At 45.5% G+C, this 24056-nt stretch overlaps 1 protein-coding gene across 1 annotated transcript in view; it reads right to left on the bottom strand.

The window, feature by feature from the left end:
* Positions 1–24056, bottom strand: part of e2f1 (E2F transcription factor 1) — a 69480-nt gene that overhangs the window by 10304 nt on the left and 35120 nt on the right. The gene's annotated exons all lie outside the window — the stretch shown is intronic.

The raw sequence follows: 24056 nt of genomic DNA, 5'->3' as shown, positions 1-24056 counted from the left end.
GAAACTAATCGGGGGAGTCGGCCCCAAGTCACACCCAGTTCAGGAGATGCAAGATTATGTGGCAGCTCTATAAAACTGTTCAGACCACACTTAGAGTATTGTGTTCAGATCTGGTCCCCTTCATTTGAGAAAGGACGTAGAAGAGCTAGAGAGGATATGGGGGAGATTTACCAGGATGGTTTCCGGACTAGAGAGAATGCCTTGTGAGGAGGGGTTACACAGGCTAGCAGTTTTCTCTTTGGAGTGAAGAAGTAACTCGATAGAGGGGTACAAGATAAGAGGCATAGATAGAGTGCAGAAGCCAGAGACTTTTTTTTACCAGGGTGGAAATGGCTAACACAAGTGGGCATAATTTTAAGGTGGTTGAAGGAATCTTTAGGGGGAGTGTTAGAGGTAGCAAATCATAAGCACAAAAGATTCTGCACGTTAGCCTAGGGTTTTAAAAAACTCAGAGTGGTAGGTGCATGGAACATGCTCTCAGGAGCCGTAATAAGAGGCAGATACATTAGGGACGTTTAAGAAAGCCACAGATAAGCACAAGGATGAAAGGAAATTGGATAGTGGTGGGGGAGGAAAGGGTTGGGCTGATCTTAGAGTAGGTTAAAAGTTCAGGTTAAGAGCTTGTATTGAGCTGTAACTTCTCTGACAGAAGCCCAGAAGCCTAAACATCATTACCCCCCCAATCTTACCTCACCTCACACAACATCTATCCAACTCGCTCAAACAGACCAATAAAACCCAGTTGCACCGGCTCGTCAGGAAACACACCTCGACAGCAACATGCATGAAATGTCCCAAATGGCCATTCAAGATAGGCCTTATCTCTGGATTCCCCGAGCAACAGAGGAACCATTTCTACGATAAAGGTGAACTCTTTATCTCACAACTCACCCCATTGTAGCACTTTGTTTACCTGCAGTGCACATCACATGAAACAGTAACACTACAGTATGTTCTGCATTCTGTTACTGTTGTCCTTTTGCATTGCCTCAAAGTTCAAAGTAAATTTATTATCAAAGTACATATATGTAAATGTGTATGTATGTAAACATATGTGTGTTATATATGTACAAGAGTGAGAGATGTGTGTGTATGTATGTGTTTACGTGTATGCGTTTATCACTGACATGTATCTTGAAAATTTGTTGTTTTGTTGCATCAGTGCAGTGCAAGAAAAATATTACTTTAAGTCACAATAGAAAATAAAAGAAATAATGCAAATAAGGAAAAGCGAAGTAGTATTCCAGTTCTTATACACCTTCACCAAACACACCCCCCCTCCCTCAGGAGAGCCTTAAAGCTCTCCACTTCTTTCTGGACACCAGACCAATTGCCCCCCACCACCGCTCTCTTCCACCTGGCAGAACTGGTCCTCACTCTGAATAATTTCTCTTTCAGCAGCTCACACTTCCTTCAAACTAAAGGTGTGGCCATGGGCACTGGCTTGGGCCCCAGCTACGCCTGCCTGTTTGTTGGCTACATGGAACAGTCTATGTTCCAAGCCTACACCCTAATTGCTCCCCAACTCTTCCTACTTTACGTCAACAACTGCATTGTTTCACTTCCTGCACCCACACTGAACTCATTGACTTCAATTTTGCCTCCAACTTCCACCCGATCCTCAAGTTTGTCTGGTCCACTTCCAACACCTCCCTCCTCTTTCTTGATCTCTGTCTCTATCTCTGGAGACAGTCTATCTACTGATAAAGAAGGCAAGACAGCAGCTATACTTCATTAGCAGTTTGAAGAGATCTGGCACGTCAACGAATACACTCAAAAACTTCTATAGTTGCACCGTGGACAGCATTCTGACAGGCTGCATCACTGTCTGGTATTGGGGGGGGGGGGGGGGGGGCTACTGCACTGGAACGAAAGGAGCTGCAGAAGGTTGTAAATCTAGTCAGCTCCATCTTGGGCACCAGCCTACAAAGTACCCAGGACATTTTTAGGGAGCGGTGTCTCAGAAAGGCAGCGTCCATTATTAAAGACCTCCAGCACCCAGGGCATGCCCTTTTCTCACTGTTACCATCAGGAAGGAGATACAGAAGCCTGAAGACACACACTCAGCGATTCAGGAACAGCTTTTTCCCCTTACCATCTGATTCCTAAATGGACATTGAATCTTTGGACACTACCTCACTTTTTAAAAAAAATATACAGTATTTGTTTTTGCACGTTTTTAAAAAATCTATTCAATGTATTTACTTGTTTATTTATTATGTTTTTTATTATTATTTTTCTCTTTCTGCTAATTATGTATTGCTTTGAACTGCTGCTAAGTTAACAAATTTCACATCACGTACCAGTGATAATAAACCTGATTCTGATATCTTTCATAAACCCACTGATTCTCACAGCTTCTAGGACTATACACCTTCCCACCCTGTCACTTGTGAAAATGCCAGTCCGTTCTCTCAGCATCTGCTCTCAGGATGAGGCTTTTTATTCCAGAACTAAGGAGATGTCCTCCCTCTTCAAAGAAAGGGGTTTCTTTCCTCCACTATTGATGCTGCCCTCAGCCGCATCTCTTTTGTACAAGTCTACCCTCACCGCATCCTCCTGCCACCACACCAAGGATAGGGTTCCTCTTGTCTTCACCTACCACTCACTAGCCTCCATGTCCGGCACATAATTCAGTGTAATTTCTGCCATCTCCAACAGGATCCTGCCACCAAGAGCATCTTTCCCTCCCCACCCCCCCACTTCCCACAGGGATCATTCCCAACGCTACTCCTTTGTCCGCTCGTCTCTCCCCACTGATCTCAGTCCTTGCAGGGGAGCCTATTGGGATCATCTACTGTATCCAGTGCTCCTGCTGTAACCTCCTGTATATTGGTGAGGTGAACATAGACTGGGAGACCTCTTTGCCAGAAAAAGCAGGATCTCTTGGTAGCCACCCATTTCAATTTACTTCCCATTCCCATTCTGAAACGTCAATCAATGACCTCCTCTATGGCCACAATGAGGCCACACACAGGATGGAGCAGCAACACCTTATATTCTGTCTGGGTAGCCTCCAATCTGATGGCATGAACATCAATTTCTCAAACCTCTGGTAATTGCCCCACCCCCTCATCATTCCCCATTCCTTTTTCCCTCGCTCACCTTATCTCCTTACCTGCCCATCACCTCCCTCTGGTGCTCCTCCCCCCACCCTTCCATGGTCTCCTGTCCTCTCCCATCAGATTCCCCCTCTCCCAGACCTTTATCTTTCACCAATCTACTTCCCAGCTCTTTACTTCACCCCCACTTCCTGTTTCACCTATCACCGAGTAATTCTTCCTCCCCTCACCCACCTGCTTACACTTACTTCCCCCTTTCCTTTCCAGTCCAGAAAAAAAATCTGGGCCTGAAACCTCATCCGTTTATTCATTTCCAGAGATGCTGCCTGGCCTGCTGAGTTCCTCCAGTACTTTGCATGTGTTGCTTTGGATTTCCAGCATCTACAGATTTTATAGACAATAGGCGCAGAAGTAGACCATTTGGCCCTTCGAGCCTGCACCGCCATTCTGAGATCATGGCTGATCATCTACAGTCAATACCCGGTTCCTGCCTTGTCCCCATATCCCTTGATACCCCTATCCATAAGATACCTATCTAGCTCTTTCTTGAAAGCATCTAGAGAATTGGCCTCCACTGCCTGCCGAGGCAGTGCATTCCAGACCCCCACAACTCTCTGGGAGAAGAAGTTTTTCCTTAACTCTGTCCTACATGACCTACCCCTTATTCTCAAACCATGCCCTCTGGTACTGGACTCTCCCAGAATCTGGAACATATTTCCTGCCTCTATCTTGTCCAACCCCTTAATAATCTTATATGTTGCAATCAGATCCCCTCTCAATCTCCTTAATTCCAGCGTGTACAAGCCCAGTCTCTCTAACCTCTCTGTGTAAGACAGTCCGGACATCCCAGGAATTAACCTCGTGAATCTACGCTGCACTTCCTCTACAGCCAGGATGTCCTTCCTTAACCCTGGAGACCAAAACTGTACACAATACTCCAGGTGTGGTCTCACCAGGGCCCTGTACAAATACAAAAGGATTTCCTTGCTCTTGTACTCAATTCCCTTTGTAATAAAGGCCAACATTCCATTAGCCTTCTTCACTACTTGCTGCACTTGCTCATTCACCTTCAGTGACTGATGAACAAGGACCCCTAGATCTCTTTGTATTTCTCCCTTACCTAACTCTACACCGTTCAGATAATAATCTGCCTTCCTGTTCTTACTCCCAAAGTGGATAACCTCACACTTATTCACATTAAACGTCATCTGCCAAGAATCTGCCCACTCACTCAGCCTATCCAAGTCACCCTGAATTCTCCTAACATCCTCATCACATGTCACACTGCCACCCAGCTTAGTATCATCAGCAAACTTGCTGATGTTATTTTCTTGTGTTAGCTCAGAGATCTAATGGCAGAAGAATAGAACATGTACCTAAAATTTTGAGTGTGCATCTTCAGCCTGGGTCCAAAGCTCTGGTCTTCCCTTCTCAAGTCTCTCTCTTTCTTCTCAAAACCCACTTCTTTAAAATCAAACTACGGTTCACCTGCCTCAAATCTCCTCAATGCAACAAGATCCTCGAGGTCATTAATGAACGGCCAACAAGCCACATCCAAAGCAGACAGTGGCTCAGATCACCATGGGAAAGCTCAAAGTGAATTTATTATCCCAGTATGCACATGTTGCCCTGAGATTCATTTGCTTGCAGGCATTCAGTAGCGCAAAGAAAAAGTTGGACAAACAACCAATGTGCAAAAGAAGACAGACTGTGCAAACGGACAGAGTGAATAGATCAACGATACTGGGAACGTGAGTTGTAGAGTCCTGGAAAGCGAGTCCATAGGTTGTGAAATCAAATCAGAAAGCTCAAGAATAGAAACCACCTGTAAGGAAGACGATTAAGCAGATCCCCACCCCCTCCAAGGACAATAACACAGAAGCTGTAGGTTACTAGTTTGGTGAGTGCAGGGTCTGAACAGAGCACACACAATGGTGCAATCCTTGCAAGAAAGACACTTCTGCTTTTACTCAGGAAGGACTCGATCAGTTTCCTCTTACACTGCCAGAAGTGTGTCTGTTTTCATACCCATGGTGGTGCTCCTATCACAAAACAACAACCCCATTTCACAACACAAGAGATTCTGCAGATGCTGGAAATGCAGAGCAACACACACTAAATGCTGGAGGAACTCAGCAGGTCAGGCAGCATCTATGGAGCAAAATTAAACAGTCAATGTTTTGGGCCAAGACCCTTCTTCAGGACCAGAAAGGAAGAGAGAAGATGCCTGAATAAAAAGGTGGGGGAAGAGGAAATAGGACTAGCTAGAAGGTGATAGGTGAAATCAGGTAGGTGAGAAAGGGCTGGAGAAGAAGGAATCTGATAGGAGGGAGAGTGGACCATAAGAGAAAGGGAAGGAGGAGGGGACCCAGGGGAAAGTAATAGGCAGGTGGGAAGAGGTAAAAGGTCAGAGTAGGGAATAGAGGAGGGGGTATTTTTTTTAACTGGAAATAGTAATCAATATTCACACCATCAGGTTGGAGGCTACCCAGATGAACACAAGGTGCTGCTTCTCCACCCTGAGGGTGGCCATGGACTGACATGTTGGAGCAGGATCTGGAATTGGAATTAAAGTGTTTGGCCACCAGCAAGTCCCGTTTGTGGCGGATGCAGCAGAGATGCTTGACGAAGCACCTCCCACTTATACATCTGAGAAGAGCACGGGCCACCCCAGATAGTGAAAGGATTCAATTTCTACAAAAGTCTGTCCATTAGGTGATCCTATTCACAAGTCAGAAAATGCACCAAAACCACTCGATATGGTAACCGCACCTCCCTCCACAACAGTGCTGCAATGAATGGTGTTCATTTAACATATACGTTTACTTATTTAGAGCATTGTTTGTTTGTCTGTCCTTTTTCATAAATTCTATTGTGCTTCTTTATCTTCCCGAAAATGCCTCGAGTCCCAAACCACCAGAACAGTTATCTCCCCTTCAGTGATCAGGGTTCTGAACCAGTGTGGACAACTTCACTCCCCTCAACACTGAACTGATTCCACAACCTATTGTCTCACTTTCAAGGACTCTACAACTCATGCTTTCAATATTATTTATTATTATGATTGTATTGGCACAGATTGTCTTCTTTTGGGTGTTGTCAGTCTTTCTTTGTATGTAGTTCTTCACTGATTATATTGTGTTTGTCTGTTCTACTGTGAATGATTCCTAGACAATGAATCCCAAGGTAGCTAGGGTGCCTGAGACTTTTGCCTGTCATTTTATGCATCACACTGTACTGCTGCTGCAAAAAAGAACAAATTTCATGACGTATGTGAGAGATGATAAACCTGATTCTGATGTGGGTCTCTATTGCGGACTGAGAGTGGAATCATGGTTCAGAAACGGGGAGGGAGCATGAAACACCAGAAAAACACTCTGTAATGGTCAATATACCAATTGCTTGCTATCAAATGACCTTGTCGGGTGTCTCAGGGATGGGCGTGTCTGCACCCATGCCATCTTCTACCCTGGCACTCTTTCTCTGCCACCTGCCCCACACCCCTCCCACAGTGCCCCACCCTCTCCATTCTGACATCCTTTGCTCCTGCCAGAGTTATAAACTTGCTCTCCACTCCACATTGACAAATACAGTACTCTGCAAAAGTCTTAAGCACCTTAGTATATATTAAGACTTCTGCACAGTAATGATAGTAACTTTGATATGAACTTTGATTTCATTGTCTTCTCCTGCCTAGTTACAACGATACAGAATCAAAGGTTGGTTTCAATAGGACTGATGCATCAGTGGATGTGGCGTTATTAAACAGCCTAACAGCAACTACTTGTCCATTTCCAAATAAATTCTCTTAAGTGACCTCCCACTGTGAAACTGGCAGCCCCTGTTTTTAGGAGGTAATGAGGTCCAACTATTGAGGAGAGGTTACATGTAAACAGTTCTTGCTGAATTTAATAATATTTTTGGGATATTTTAGAGATATACGAATGCCCATATGTCAGGCATTTACAATGCTAGGACAGACTGAGTCAATTCTCAGAGGAATTTAATACATCAGAATCAGGTTACTGACATACATCTTGAAATTTGTTTTACCATAAGAAATATTTTTTTAAATAAATAGGGAAGAAAGGGAACAAAATCTTAAGGTAGTTTTCACGAAACATATCAAAAATCTGATGGTGGAGGGGAAAGGATTGTTAAAATGGTGAGTGTTTGTCTTCAGGCTCCTGTACCTCCTCTCTGGTGGCAGTAACGAGAAGCTGGCGTATCCTAGGTGGTGAGAGTCCTTCACAAGGGATGCCGCCATCCTGAGTCATCGTCTTTTGAAGATGTCCTTGATGCTGGGGAGGCTAGTGCCCATGATGGAGCTGGCTGAGTTTACAACCCTCTGATGCTTTTTCCCATCCTGTGCTGTGGCCCCTCCATTCCAGACAGCGATGCAACCAGTCAGAATGCTCTCCACTGTATATCTGTAGACATTTGTGAGAGTCTTTGATAACACACCAAATCTCCCTAGCTTCTGCCATGCCTTCTTTGTAATTGTATCAGTATGTTTGACCCAGGATAAATCTTCAGAGATGTTGATACCCAGGAACTTGAAACTGCTCACCCTTCCCACTGCTCTCCCCACAATGAGGACTGGTTTCCCCTTCCTGAAATCCATAATCAATTCCTTGGTTTTGCAGGTGTTGAGTGCAAGGTCAATGTTGTGACACCACTCAACCAGCCGATTCATCAGTCAACACGTCACCAACAAGAAGAAATCTGACAGTGTGTGCAGATGGCCAAAAGGCCAACACAAAACTACAAGTGGCTTCTTAAGGTGAAGGAAGAGAAAAAAGGTTAAGGAGGAATTAGAGTCCAAGACCAAGGTAGAGCTATCAACATAAAGATATATGATTCAAGGTCAATAGAAACCTAGCACTGGAGATCCCCGATAGTTGCTCAGGATTAGAGAACCAAACATACGACCATCTTTGCCCATTGTTACGTCCCTTGTTGTACAAAGAGTACAACAGGTAGAACTGCAGCCACTGATGTGCCTTCTTTGTAATTACATCAATATGTTAGGCTCAGGAGAGATCTTCAGAGATGTTGACACCCAGGAACTTAAAGCTACTCACACTTTCACTGCTGACCCCTCGATGAGGATGGGTGTGCATTATCTGCCTTTCCATCAGTGTCCTTTGTACAAGAGAGAAGCCCACTGCCTACTCACTGGCCAACAGATCAAATTGAACTGCACCCCGCCCCCCCACCACCACTGATCAGGGTCATGTGAAGTCACGGGAGCACATGGTGGATGGTCATATTAGCAGCTTGAACATATCGCTAGTCCTGGTTATGCGACCACTGACACCAGGCAGCAGACAGACAATATTTGGAGAGTATTGATAATGGCTGGGGTCATCCATCTTGTAAAAATACTGCCCAGAAGGCAATGGCAAACCACTTCTGTAGAAAAAATTGCCAAGAACAATCATGGTCATGGAAAGACCATGATCACCCACATCATAGGACATGGCACAAAGAGAACGAATAACGCCTTGTTTTGTTTTTGCGCTGTTCTGCTGAACATGGTGGGCATGCTATGTTGATACTAGAATGTTTGCCAAAACTGTGGGCTGCCCCGAGTACATTCTTAGGTTGTGTTGGTTGTTAAATCAAACGACACATTCCACTGTATGTTTTGATATACGTGTGATAGACAAATGCAAGTTTGAAATTGTGGCTGTTAGTGGCCATCATTGATAACCTGAACTTGAATCTGAGCTAGTCTCTAAAGTGGCTCTAGTGACACACGGTTTTTAGATAGAGCGAATAATTAATCTTAAAAAACAGTACCGCAGCCGGTACAGCTGCTGCTTCACAGCGCCAGCAACTCAGGTTCAATCCCAACCTCGGGTGCTGTCTGTGTGGAGTCTGCATGACCACATGGGGCTCCCAGCTACTCCTGTTTACTCCCACGTCACAAAGATGTGCAGGTTGGTAGGTTAACTGGCCGCTTTAAATTGCTCTTAATGTGCAATGGACTAATAGACTTCAGGGCTACTAGTTGGTTAACCATTCAGAGTTGAGATGGGAAGAAATTTCCTCCCTATGAGTTGTGAACCAAATTCTCGGGCAGAGCTTAACAGGCTGCTCACCTGTTTGGGCTTTATCAAGATTATTCTATCAAAGCATCAAAGCCTTGGACCAAATAGACAAAACCCTAAAGGAGAAACAGCATTATTAACCAAGAGCTTCTGCGGATGCTGGAAATCCAGAGTAACACATGCAAAATGCTGGAGGAACTCAAGAGGTCAGAAGGCATCAATGGAGATGATTCTTGATTTTTCCCGGTACTGGTAAAACATGGATTGTTTATTCTCCTCCACAGAGGCTGCTTGACCTGCTGAGTCCCTCCAGCAGACTGTGTATGAAGATTGCCTGCCACTGTGATCAAGACAGGATTTGACTGTAGGGCCACAATCAAAACTGAACTCCGTGACAATCCCAGCCCTAGAGCTTCTCTACCCGGTGTCCGTGACCCAACAACCTCCACCTACTTCGTCAGCTTCTTCGGCATATTCAAAAGACAATGCCTCATGAAGGCCACATCCAGCCACAGTAGCGCAGCGGCTAGTGCGACACAATTATACTTCAGGCCGTTGGAGTTCAGAGTTAAATTCCTGCATCTTCTGTAAGAAAGTCTGTACATTCTTCCCATGAGCTCCTTGGTTTCCTACGGGGGCTCCAGTTTCCTCCCACAGTCTGAAGGCAAAGTGTTAGTAGGTTAACTGGACATTGCAAATTGTCCTGTGACTAGGCAAGGGTAAAACAGGTGGGTTGCTGGGCAGCACGGCTTGAAGGGCTGGAAGGGCCTGTTCCACACTCTCTCTCTAAAATAAGAGCATCTGGGACTTGTCTAATCATCTGGTTCTAATAACCACATGGGATGAGATACAGAAACCTAAAGACCCACACTCAACAATTCAGGAACTTCACCTCCACCATCAGATTTCTGGACAGACAATGAACACCACTTTGTTGTTTCCTTTTGTTTTGCATTAATTGTTGTACCTTGTAATAATTTTATGTATGGTCACTCTGCTATTGCCAAACCATAACAAATTGCACATCATCTCAGTCAGTGATTATAAATCTGAATCTGATGAGGTCAGAAGTGAATATATTCCCTAATTAGAGCACAAAATTAGATGCTCAGTTCCTCTGGAGCCCATGTAGTACGCAGCATGATCTAGACAAGATTCACTCATGGGCTAAATGACACGTAAATGAAAAATCTAAACAACTGCAGGATGCTGAAATCTTAAAATTGATGTAAAATGCTATAAGGTTTCACTGATAATGTAATAGTTTCTCTGTAGCAGCAATGTTTGGGTTATGACTAGAGATAACGGGGTTTGGAATGCTGTTGTTCTTTCTTGTGAGTCTGGAAGAGAGATTTCCACAGTCTTTTGCCAGGGAGAGATGAGGGGAGAAGACATGAATGCAGAGAGTTGGTAGAGCGCCGGACAGGGTGGACTTGGAGTGAGGGTCCGAAGGACAGCGATGATTGGAGGTCGATGGTGGGTCGGTGAGCTCCAACACTGCGCAACAGACTGTTTCATAAGACTGGGCCCTTTTTTATCTTTTTCATTTTCTTTACTAACCATATAGACAAAGGAAGAATTATAAAGCTTAATTGTTTAATCGAATATTGTGTACTGTTTGTTATTTCAAGGTACTGATTTGTAACAGGGTACACATCGTGCAGCATCCTCCCAAACAAGATTTCTTAAGTTTGGCCGGGCCGGGGGCTGTCACCCCCTATATTAAGCTGCCAGTCGAAGCGAGAGTTACGTTAAAAAAAATTCAAAAAATGTTAAAATGCCCAGGTCAAGTTGCATCTGTGGGAAGAGATAAAGAGTCAAGTAAAGGGGTGGCATGGTAGTGTAGGGGTTAGCACAGTGCTTTAGGTGAGAGGGGTTCAATTCCCAACACTGCCTGCAAGGAGTTTGTATGTTCTCCTTGTAACCGCGTGGGTTTCCTCCGGGTGCTCCGGTTTCCTCGCACAGACCAAAGACGTTCCAGCTGGTGTGTTAATTGGTCATTGTAAATTGTCCTGAAATTACACTATGATTAAATCAGGAGATTGTTGCGTGGCAAGGTCCAAAATTCCTGGAGGGCCTATTCTGTGCTACAACTCAATAAATAAATAAATTTCAGGTCAAAGACCCTTCATCAGAACTGAAAAGAAACAATAATAAAATAACAAATGGAGGGAAAAAGACACACTAAAATCAATAGTTTTGTTTCTTCTCTCCCTGGGAGGGGACAGGACATTCAGCTCAACCTGCCAGGCACGTGTCTACTCTGCATTCTGCAATTCCTACATTCTTTACTCAGTGTTCTCACTCTCAACCTGCTCCCACTCACACAGATGTGCAGATTGCTCTCGCATAGAGGTACGCCAGATAAATTAATAATCTTATATCTGACATCAAAAGACTTCTGAGAGCCCTCCTCTTTCCATTATCATGCTTCGTTATATTGGCTTCATTTCATTGGGAGTTTGAGGAGATTTGCTATGTCACCAAAGAGTCTAGCAAAGTTTTACAGCTGTCCTGTAGAGAACCTTTCTAACTGGTTGCAGCACTGTCTGCTATGGGGGGGGCGGGCCATTGCACAGCATCAGAGAAAGCTACAGGAAGTTGTAAACTCAGCAGCTCCATCACAGGCACCAGCCTCCCCAGTAACGCGAACATCTTCAAAAGGCAATGCCTCAAAAAAGCGGCATCCGTCATTAAGGATGCCCATCTCCCAGGACATGCCCTCTTCACGTTGCTACCATCAGGGAAGGAGGTACAGGAGCAGGAAGACAGACACGCAAACATCTTGCGAACAGCTTCTGCCTCTCCATCATAAGATTTCTGAATGGACAATAAGCTAACTCACAAACTATTTTTTGCACTATTTAATTTAATATTTATTTACATATTTCTTATTGTAATTTATAGCTATATATTTCACTGTACTGCTGCTGCAAAACAACAAATTTCAGGACATATGTCAGCAATATTAAATCTACTTCTGATTGTTTAAGCAGTGACAGATGTTCACATATGGGATTAAAGCTGTTTGATGATGTCTTTTAATAAAATCTCCCTGGGTGCTTACGAGGTGGTGCTGGTGGGGAGAGGTGCATTACCAAAAGCTCAGTTTGTGGAAAAGACACAAAGAGAGCAGCTGCGTCACCGCCTGGTTCGGAAATTGCACTATCTCCGATCGCAAGACCCTGCAGCGGATAGTGAGGACAGCTGAGAAGATCATCCGGGTCTCTCTTTCTGCCATCACGGACATTTACACTACACGCTGCATCCGCAAAGGAAACAGCATTATGAAGGACCCCATGCACCCGTCATACAATCTCTTCTCCCTCCTGCCGTCTGGGAAAAGGCTCCGAAGCATTCGGGCTCTCACGACCAGACTATGTAACAGTTTCTTCCCCCAAGCTATCAGACTCCTCAATACCCAGAGCCTGGACTGACACCTTACTGCCCTATTGTCCTGTTTATTATTTATTGCAATGCCTGCACTGTTTTGTGCACTTTAGGCAGTCCTGGGTAGGTCTGTAGTCTAGTGTAGCTTGTAGTCTGTGTTGTTTTTACGTAGTTCAGTCTAGTTTTTGTACTGTGTCATGTGTAACACCATGGTCCTGAAAAATGTCATCTCATTTTTACTATGTACTGTACCAGCAGTTATGGTTGAAATGACAATAAAAGTGACTTGACTTTGACTTGACTTGAGAGTGTTGTAATGTGAGTATTATTAAAAGTAAGTTAATACTAATCGGGGAGCTGTTGGTAGCAAGAGGTGGGATCCGGGGTTGGAGGGGTCTTTACTTCCGCTCTTTTTATTCCCAGTATGCATTGTATATCGTTCCTCCACCCAGGCCGCATGAGGTACCTGGAAGCCTCGGTATTGTAAATATCATTTGCCGTCCTAGATAAAGATGCTCTTTTGGCCATAAAATTGTCGAGTGGTCTTTTTGTAAAGTGGAAGTTACCACATATTTTTGGCGACGAGGCGAACTGGTTTTGTGGATGTGCCAGCTGTGAGCAGACGAGGAGCCTTATGCTCGGGACTATCAGTGAGTTCGCAGAGCGAACCAAGGAGAGGCCGGAGTATGAGGAAAGGTTGGGACACTTTTTCTGTGCTAATGGAATTACTGAGGAGGCTAAGAAGCACTCTATCCTCCTGAGTGTGTGGGGGGCAAGGATGTACAAGTTGATAAGGAACTTAGCTACACCGCGGAAACCCGGAGAAATTCCATATGACGAACTGGTCAAGCTCGTGGGGAACCACCACAATCCGAAAGTTTAGGTGATAGTCCAATGGTTCAAGTTTCACAGCCATGTCCGGAAGCCAGGTCAGTCTGTGGGTGATTTTGTGGCCGAGCTTCGGCAGCTGTCGGAGCATTGCGATTTCAGAGCTGTGTTGGATGACATGCTCCATGATAGATTAGTATGCAGCATTAATAATGATGCCACACAATGTCATTTTTTGGGGGAAACCCCACCGTTGACTTTCAAGACAGCCCTAGAGATTTCCCAAGGCATGGAGGTGGCTGCTGATAATGCCAAGGATATCCAGAAAGGGCATGGGGGGGGGGGGTCGCAGTCGGTGGCAGTGCTCCAAGTCAGGAGGGAGACTGGTGAACAGGAGCAGCGAGCGGGTGGAATGTTTTCGGGGTCGAGGGACGCACTATGCCAATATTTGTAACTTCAAGGATATTGTCTGCCATGCTTGTAGCAAGAAGGGACATTTCGCTAAAAAGTGCAGGAGCATAAAGGGTGAGGTTAAGCCTGGGCAGGGGAAAGCCCAACAGACTCAGGCAGCCACACAACACCGAGGAGAAGCAGACGGGGAGGCAGAGTGTGCCTACAACATGTTTGGGGTGGAAATGGATGAGGGACCACCTGAGCCATATTATGCCACAGTCACTGTCAAGGGAAAGGACATTAAGTTTGAGATTGATTCAGGGGCTACTGCATCGGTCATTAGTGAGGAGACCTACAGGAGGACATGGGGATCCAACCTGTCTCCCTTCAGACCGTCTAAGCTCAAACTCAGGACCTGTACGGGGCAGCCCATACCTCATTTTGGGGTGTTATATGCGGATATTTTGGCCAGGGGCCAGAAGGCTGAAGCCAAGCTGGTAATAGCGAAGGGCAGTGGGCCCAGTCTACTGGGCTGCGATTGGCTTCACAAAATCCGGCTCAACTGGCATGAATTTAAATATGCACACATGACGGAAGAGCAAGGGGAGCGACAGGCAGATGAAGTCGCCAATGGCAATGTGAGTGACAGGCGTAGTCCGGACACATTTGAGAGTGAGCTCGCAGTGCAGCTTGTGGCGTTTCAGCTGATTACAGGAGAAATTAAAGTTACCCCCTCGGCACTGAAAGCCAGCATGCCACTTCCAGTACGGCAAAGTAGTGACCCAGCTCTTGTACCACCTGCCCAGTTACTGCAAGGTGCATCTCAGCCTGATGATCCTGCTAACAGGAACCTGCATGTGAAGCCAATCGTAACAGTAGCAAACGGGGCACCCACAGACGATGTAAGAACAGAGCCTCCAGGACCACTGGACAAGCATTCAGAAAGCACTCTAAGTGATTTGACAAAGAAGGTAGAATTTTTCTGGAGGCGGCGGCCCCCTGGGAATCCATGTGGTGCCTTTTAACTCTACGCTGAGCAGAAGATTCCTTGGCCTGAGTATTCATGGTATTGAAGAGAACAGCCATTCAAGTCAAGAGAACCTGCTCCAGGAGAATGAATGTATCATCAACATCAATGACTGTGATTTAACAGACAAGACCTTTGTTCAAGCACAAGAGGTTTCTGAAACGCTCTGCAATTTCCTGCTGTTGAACTCCAGATAGTTCCAAGTTATAACAAGGAACTTTATGAAAAATTTGCAATTGGGTCTATTCTGAGCAATGGTCGTGACGATGAATCAAAAACCAAAGTTCCTGCTTCAGTGCGTTCCAAGCTAGGTGGCAAACCTGCAGATGCCATTTATCCCAATAATGCTGACAATAGCTCGCCACCGATTTCAAAGAAGCTCTGTAGTCCAAAACAGTTAAGGAGCAATGACCACTTCATGCATACCAGGAAAGCATGTCCACCAGTGACTTTGCTAGAGGAAGAGACGCTGGCAGAGGGGGCAGAGTCCCCTGAGGAGGATGGACATTCTCACGTGAACACACAGACTGCTTTCATCCCCCAAACACCAGATCTACCCAAAACATCCTCACCAGCGGTGCCTGCTGGGTCACCGGGGGTAGACCGCAGCGCCCTCGCAAACCTCCTGACAGACTGAATCTTTGATTGGATAGTTTTTTCTGTTGTTAGATTGAATGGTGAATTTGCCATGTTTTTTAGGTGTTTTTGTATTGGTAACCTGTTGCTAATGATACCACTGTTTTTATTTCCCAGTTCTTTATTTGGGGAATGTTGGATTTTAAAGGGGGAGAAGTGTTGTGACGTGAGTATTATTAAAAGTAAGTTAATACCAATCGGGAAGCTGTTGGTAGCAAGAGGCGGGATCCGGGGTTGGCGGGGTCTTTACTTCCGCTCTTTTTACTCCCAGTATGCATTGTATATCGTTCCTCCACCCAGGCCGCACGAGGTACCTGGAAGCCTCTGTATCGTAAATATCATTTGCCGTCCCAGATAAAGATGCTCTTTTGGCCGTAAAATTGTCGAGTGGTCTTTTGTGAAGTAGAAGTTACCACAGTGAGGAAACTAGTTGATCCAAATACCACAGGGAGAGGATCAAGACGGGACTTCACTGACATCAGAAAACATTCCTACAGATATGGAGACCGAACAATATACAGTAACAACCTATTGTGGACCAGAGGACACAGCCTCGGAACTGACGTCCCATTAGAACAGAGATGAGGAGAATTTTCCTCACACAGAGGTGGTGAATCTGTGGAATTCATTGCCATGTGTAGCTGTGGAGGCCAAGTCATTGGGTATATCTAAAGCATAGGTCTTTTGTCCTACCATGATAAATATTCAAAGCAGGGAATCTTTTGTCAGTTTTCTTCAGAGTTTGTTGAGAGCTCGAGACAGCGAGCAACTGGTGACTTACTGTAGGACAATAAGTCACTGGGAGGAGGATCAGGCCATTCAGGCCATCAAATCCGTTCCACCATTCCTTCATTATCCCTCTCAACCCCATTCTCCTGCCTTCTCCCCATCACCTTTACCAATCAAGAACCTACCACCCTCCACTCTATCAGACCTTTTAAAGAAATGAACATTGTAAATAACGTGCACCAACTCTATTCAACACCAGAGCCAATTTCTACCCTGACCCCATTTCCTGTCTCAGCCCCGCCGCATCCTTTGTCCAACACAAACCGTAGAAGTCTTCTGTCAAATATCACACACCTCACGAAGGACACAGAACATAGACTAGTACAGCACGGGAACAGGCCCCTCAGCCTACCTTGATGCCAATGGACCTGAATGAGATCCTTAATCCTTTCACCACTGCTTATTTGTGTCTTTGTCTAAAAGCCTCTTAAAAAAGGAGCTGTCGGCCTCCCCTCTCGCTGTGGCAGCAGCGGTCTCTCTCTCTCTCCTCCTCGCTAATAAGAGAGACACAGCCTGTCTGAGCTGTCAAAGTATGGGGACGAACAGTAGTCTCTGGGAATCTGGATCATGTCTCTGGGAGCTTTGCTAATTCCTTGCATGGTGGATGATAGTGGGGGGGGGGGGGGGCTGATGCTTTTGCTGGAGAAGTGGGGGGGCTAGTGCATGGGAGGTGGTGGGAAGGGGCTTTGGGTTCAGCGTTTAGTGCCACTCGTTCTTTGGGTTTTGTTTTCTCTCCATTTGGTGGACGTCTGTGAAGAGTAAGGATTTCAGGCTGTATGCTGTACTCATTCTCTGATCTTAAATTGAACCACCTGGAGGATCCCACTCTGCTGTCCCCAATCACCTCTGTAAATTTAAAACAATCCTTCCTCTTTCTGGCATCACTATCCCTTCCGTCAGACTCAAAACATCTCAACCTTAATCTTTAAATCAGGAGAATACAGATTTGGAAATGCTGCAAGATGTCTTTATCTAACCCAGTTTCCGCTGACATCATTCCACGGAAGACTCGGGCCAAGGACGACACCACAAGGCCCGACACTCAGACGAGGCTGCAGAACTCCAGGTGGGGTTAACCAGCTTTGGTCAGATGCAAATAACCACTTTGCTTACACCTAAAAGGGTTAACATAGAAAATAGGTGCAGGAGTAGGCCATTCAGCCCTTCGAGCCTGCACCGCCATTCAGTATGATCATCCAACTCAAAACCCTGTACCTGCTTTCTCTCCATACTCCCTGATCCCTTTAGCCACAAGGGCCATATCTAACTTCCTCTTAAATATAGCCAATGAACCAGCCTCAACTGTTTCCTGTGGCAGAGAATTCCACAGATTTACCACTCTCTGTGTGAAGAAGTTTTTCCTCATCTCAGTCCTAAAAGGCTTCCCCTTTGTCCTTAAACTGTGACCCCTCGTTCTGGACTTCCCCAACATCGGAAACAATCTTCCACGATCTAGCCTGTCCAATCCCTTTAGAATTTTATATGTATGAGGAGTGTTTGATGGCTCTGGGCCTGTACCTGCAGGAGTTTAGAAGAATGCGGGAATTGGGGGGGGGGGGGGGGGTGGGTTCTCATTGAAACCTATCGAACATTGAAAGGCCTAGATAGAGTCCCCGGCTATGGGTAAATAGCCCCACTGCCTTGTGGGTAGCCTCAGGAGAGACAAAGGCTGCGGGAGTAAACCCAGACAGAAAATCCAGAGTGGAGCCCCTAAGGCAGCTGGATGTCACTGAACATCCTTCTGGCAGCTCCTGCAGGCAAGCTGGTGCAAAATGTATTGCTTTGCTCTCCTCTGAGCTTCACCAGTGAGGCCGAGGGGTATCTTGACCACGAGGCATCCCCGTGTTTCAATACCTTCTGCCCAGGCTTGTGCTCTGTACAGGTCACACCAGTGTCAATAAAACTCTTGTCCTTCAAAATGGACGGTCGCTATCATCATCATCAGATAGACTGGATGTGGGGGAATGAATCTAGGACCAGGGGACGCAGCCTCAGAATAGAGGGACGTCCCTTTACAGCAGAGATAAAGAGGAATTTCTTTAACCAGACAATCATCCCTCAGAAACTGATTGGAAAGCTGAGCTGACTGTGCCTGAACACCTCCCTCTGCAATTGGATCCTAGACTTCCTGACTGGGAGACCTTGGTCAGTCCGGATTGGGAGCAGCATCTCCAACACCATCACACTGAGCACGGGGTCCCCCAGGGCTGTGTGCTCAGTCCACTGCTGTTCACTCTGCTGACCCAGGACTGTGCTGCACATCAACGGCTCCTCGGTAGAGATCGTTAACAGCACCAAATTTCTTGGTGTTCACCTGGCGGAGAATCTCACCTGGTCCCTCAACACCAGCTCCATTGCAAGGGAAGCCCAGCAACATCTCTACTTTCTGCGAAGGCTGAGGAAAGTCCATCTCCCACCCCCCATCCTCATCACATTCTACGGGGGTTGTATTGAGAGCATCCTGAGCAGCTGCATTACTGCCTGGTTCAGAAATTGCACCATCTCCGATCGCAAGACCCTGCAGCGGATAGTGAGGTCAGCTGAGAAGATCATCGGGGTCTCTCTTCCTGCCATCATGGACATTTACACTACACACTGCATCCGCAAAGCATTATGAAGGACCCCACGCACCCCTCATACAAACTCTTCTCAGTCTAGTGTAGTTGTTTCTTTTTCTCTGTGTTGTTTTTACGTAGTTCAGTCTAGTTTTTGTACTGTGTCATGTAACACCATGGTCCTGAAAAATGTTGTCTCATTTTTACTGTGTACTGTACCAGCAGTTATGGTCAAAATGACAATAAAAGTGACCTGACTTGACTTGAGACTCTGTGGTATTCATTGGCATAGATGGTTCTGGAGACCAGTCACTGGGTATACAGTATTTAAAGTGGGGGCTGATTAATAAGGGCACCGAAGAGTACAGGGAGAAGACAGGAAAATAGGGTTGAAAAGGATAATAAATCAGTCATGATGGAATGGGGAAACGGCTCTAGAGGCTGATCAGAAGTGGAGAGAGTGAGCAGTTTCAAGTTCCTGGGTGTCAAGATCTCTGAGGATCTAACCTTGTCCCAACATATCGATGCAGTTATAAAGAAGGCAGGACAGCAGCTATACTTCATTAGGAGTTTGAAGAGATTTGGCATGTCAACAAATACACGCAGAAACTTCTATAGTTGTACCTTGGAGAGCATTCTGACAGGCTGCATCACTGTCTGGTATGGGTGGGGAGGGGCTACTGCACAGGACCAAAAGAAGCTGCAGAAGGTTGTAAATCTAGTCAGCTCCATCTTGGGCACTAGCCTACAAAGTATCCAGGACATCTTCAAGAAGTTGGGTGTTTCAGAAAGGCAATGCCAATTATAAAGGACCCCCATCACCCAGGGCATGCCCTTTTCTCACTGTTACCATCAGGAAGGAGGTACAGAAGCCTGAAGGCACACATTCAGTGATTCAGGAACAGCTTCTTCCCCTCTGTCATCCGATTCCTAAATGGACTTTGAACCCTTGAACACTACCTCACTTTTTTAATATGTATTATTTCTGTTTTTTTTGCATGATTTTTAATCTATCCAATATATGTATACTGTAATTGACTTACTTATTTATTATTATATTATTATTTTTTCTTCTTCTAGATTACGTATTGCATTGAACTGCTGCTGCTAAGTTAACAAATTTCACGTCACATGCCGGTGATAATAAACCTGATTCTGAATGGTCTAATACTGCTCCTATGTCTTCTAGTCTAAATGTTGCAGATCCACCTCCCCCCCCCCCCCCCCCCCATCCCACATGAAATCTCATTCAACATTTTCCAGGACCTCATGCTTTCAGCAGGTCATAAACACAAAAGATTCTGCTGATGCTGGAAATCTTGAGCAGTTCACATACAAAATACTGGACCGGCCTGAGCTGTGATAGTTCTCCCTTCCTCAAATAAAAGTTCTCTGCTGCAGGGCCAATCAATAGGTTAGGTTAATCAATGGGAGGTCAGGCAGTATCTGTGGGGAGGAATAAACAGTCGACATTTTGGGCCGAGACCCTTCATCAGGACTGGAAAGGAAGGGGCCAGAAGCCAGAATAAGGTGGTGGGAGGAGGGGGAGCAGTACAAGCTGGAAGGTAATAGATGAGGCCAGCTGACCTGTTTAAGTAAAAACTTTTAGCAATTTTTGTATTTGGGTGTAACAGCCTTTCTTGCTATTTAGTCCTGACGAAGGGTCTCTGCCCAAAATGTCCACAGATACTGACTGACCTGCTGAGTTCCTCCAGCATTTTGTGCTTCTTGCTATTTAGAACCTTTTATTATCTGCCCAAATATGACCTTATCATCCTTAGACACAGTTCCTGAGGCACAGGAGATACAATCCTCGGCAGTGCTACACCCAACCGATTGATCAACCCTGCAGCAGTGAACTGCCTGAACTTAATTTGAGGAGGGAGAGAGGATTATCACACGACGGGCTGGCCTTGTCTGCCCCTCCTGCTCATGTTTTCCATGACAACAATCTCCCCTCTCTCTGCCACCAAGTTGTACTGGGTGCACAAGAAACCAAGCCACTTTTAAATATTAATTAATAAGGAGTTGGCAACATGGGTATGAAATGAAAAACAAAACTGCAGATGTTGGAGATCAGAAACACAAATAGAAAAAGCAGGAAAAGACTCTACCAGTCAGGCTGTATCTGCGGAAAGAGAAAGCTGATGTTTCACTCTAAGAATCTTCTCTCTCCACAGATGCTGAGCTTTTCTAGTATTTTCTGTTTCTGAGGAAAGACAGTAATCACCGGAAAAACATTCACCATCAGTCATAAGGCATGAAATAGGAAAAACAAAGAGGAAGAATTCTTTCACCAGAAAGCTGCAGTCGAAGTTACGCTACCTGAGGGGTCGGAGGCAGAGTGGGAAAATTACTGCACAAGCAGCCAAGGTTCTGGGCCACTGCTCCATGGTCATGAATTCAAATCCCACCTTTTCAGCTGGGGAGTTTAAATTCTTAACTAAATAAATACGGATTATTTTCCTTAGAAGTTCAATCAACTGGGTAGCGGGGTGGAGATATGTCTTTACCGAAGGAGGTGTAAGGCGCTCAATCCTTCCGCTAGCCTGCAGGTCACCTTTGGACAAACTGTCGCACCTGCTTAGCACCCCGAGTCACGTGAACAGCGGTGGATGGTCACATCAGCAGGTCCTGGTTATTTAGGGTCACAAGTCCTGGTTATGTGACCACGATGCCAGGCAGACAATCTCTGAAGAGTATTGATAATGGCTGGGGTCACCCGTCTTGTAAAGACACTGCCCGGAAGGAGGCAATGACAAACCACTTCTGGAGAAAAAATTGCCAAGAACAATCACAGTCATGGATAGACCATGATCGCCTACATCATATGACATGGCACATAATAATAATGTCATACAACACGGCACATAATGATGACATCATACAACACAGTACATAATGTGAAAAAAGAATCTCAGTGACATTAACCATCAAACAGATTATTGGATTATTGTTAAGAATCAACAGATTTATCAATCCCCTTCATCAAGCAAAGCTATACACTACACAGCTTATGTGCATTATGTATGACTGCAGACCAATGTTCCCTCCAATTTGTAATGACCAGTGTGGCAAATTCTTGAGCTGTGCAATTTTTTGCTCAGTGACAACTTGTGCACACTGAATAATTTCTTCAATAAAAACACTATAAATAAGGCAGTTCTAAAATCTGCAGACAAATCATCGCAAACTCCGCGCTGTCAACACTGTTGACATTGGAAAAGGAAACATGATTGTGAAATATACTTGACATGCTAATGAGGTAGAGGGTGACAGCCTTTTATGCGCAATTTAAATTCCTTTGTGCGCTGGTAGCAAAAGATGTGTGTGTGCACACACCTCAGAGGGGACATTGACCCAGAGCCAGTAATTTGGTTGATTTCTCTCTACCAGCTTTTGCACATTGGCTGCTCGTCAGTCCTTGCTCTACAGTGAATGCCTGCAAGAAAATTAATCTCAGGGTAGTGTACAGTACTTTGATAATAAATTTACTTTGAACTTCAAACCTGCATCATTCAAGAAGTAGTTAAGGCAGAGATCCCCACATCCCCACATCGAAGTGTTTTTCAGGATCCCTACCACCCATCTCACAATCTCTTGTGTCACAAGAATATCAGGACTGGGACTGCCAGACTGGGTAACTGCTTCTGTGCATCAAATGCCCCAATCTTACATTCCCGTGCTGAATCCTGAACACTAAAACGACCCTAAACAGCTGGCTACAGTTTTGCAATTACAAGTTCACACAAAAATCCCCAAATTGCAGTCAATTGCACAGAGATGTGGGTAGTAACAGGAGTAGCTACCGTTACTCCTGTCCCAGTGATTATTCTCCATACTAGTTTGACCTGAAGACATGAGGAAAATTTTTAATTGTGCCAAGGACACTGAAGTGACATTATCAAAAGCTGTCCTCAATTCAACATTCTGCAGAGCATGAAACTGTATTTGCATTATAATTATATATTAAATAGAGGTCTTGCCACAAGGAAAGTGAGATGTTTAATATTTAGCTGTGTAGTGCAGTACATGCATTTTGAATTATATTTTATTAACTCATTTGTAGTAGTATTTTTTTTAACGTATTGCTGTGTGATATGTTTTGTGGCTACACTGTGGTCCAGGGGAGCGTTGTTCATTTGGTCGTATGTACTGTACGTTCAGTCAGATGACAATAAACTTGAACTTGACTCTTAGCCACAAACACGAGAAAATCTGCAGATACTGGAAATGCAGAGCAACACACACAAAATGCTGGAGAAACTCAGCAGGTCAGGCAGCATCGATGGAAAAGAGTAGGCAGTCAACATTTTGGGCTGAGACCCTTGATCAGGACTCTGGAAAAAATCCTGGTAAGGCTGTCAGCCTGAAATGTCGATTGTTTACTCGTCTGCATAGATGCTGCCTGGCCTGTGTGTGTGTTTAAAGAGCAAACTCGAGGCTTTAGTGTAGGCATCACTGGCAGAGGCTTCTTCGCAGGGATCGCTCCCTACGCGACTCCCTTGTCCACTCATCACCCCCCCCCCCCCCCCCCCCATCCCTTCCCACCAATCTCCCTCCTGGCACTTATCCTTGTAAAAGCAACAAGTGCTACACCTGCCCTTACACTTCCTCCCTCACCACCATTCAGGGCCCCAGACAGTCCTTCCAGGTGAGGCGACACTTCACCTGTGAGTCGGCTGGTGTGGTATACTGCGTCCGGTGCTCCCGGTGTGGCCTTTTATATATTGGTGAGACCCGACGCAGACTGGGAGACCGTTTCGCTGAACACCTACGCTCTGTCCGCCAGAGAAAGCAGGATCTCCCAGTGGCCACATACTTTAATTCCACGTCCCATTCCCATTCTGATATGTCTATCCATGGCCTCCTCTATTGTCAAAATGAATCCAAATTCAGGTTGGAGGAACAACACCTTATATACCAGCTGGGTAGCCTCCAACCTGATGGCATGAACATTGACTTCTCTAACTTCCATTAATGCCCCTCCTCCCCTTCTTACCCCATCCCTGATATATTTAGTTGTTTGCCTGTTCTCCATCTCCCTCTGGTGCTCCCCCCCCCTTTCTTTCTCCTGAGGCCTCCCGTCCCATGATCCTTTCCCTTCTCCAACTCTGTATCACTTTCGCCAATCACCTTTCCAGCTCTTAGCTTCATCCCACCCCCTCCAGTCTTCTCCTATTATTTCGCATTTCCCCCTCCCCCCACTACTTTCAAATCTCTTACTATCCTTCCTTTCGGTTAGTCCTGACGAAGGGTCTCGGCCCGAAACGTCGACAGCGCTTCTCCTTATAGATGCTGCCTGGCCTGCTGTGTTCTA

This window comes from Hypanus sabinus, chromosome 9, assembly GCF_030144855.1.
Source record: "Hypanus sabinus isolate sHypSab1 chromosome 9, sHypSab1.hap1, whole genome shotgun sequence".
Classification (NCBI taxonomy): domain Eukaryota; kingdom Metazoa; phylum Chordata; class Chondrichthyes; order Myliobatiformes; family Dasyatidae; genus Hypanus; species Hypanus sabinus.
Note: the sequence above shows the minus strand (reverse complement) of the source record. Positions and strands in the feature narration are given on the sequence as shown.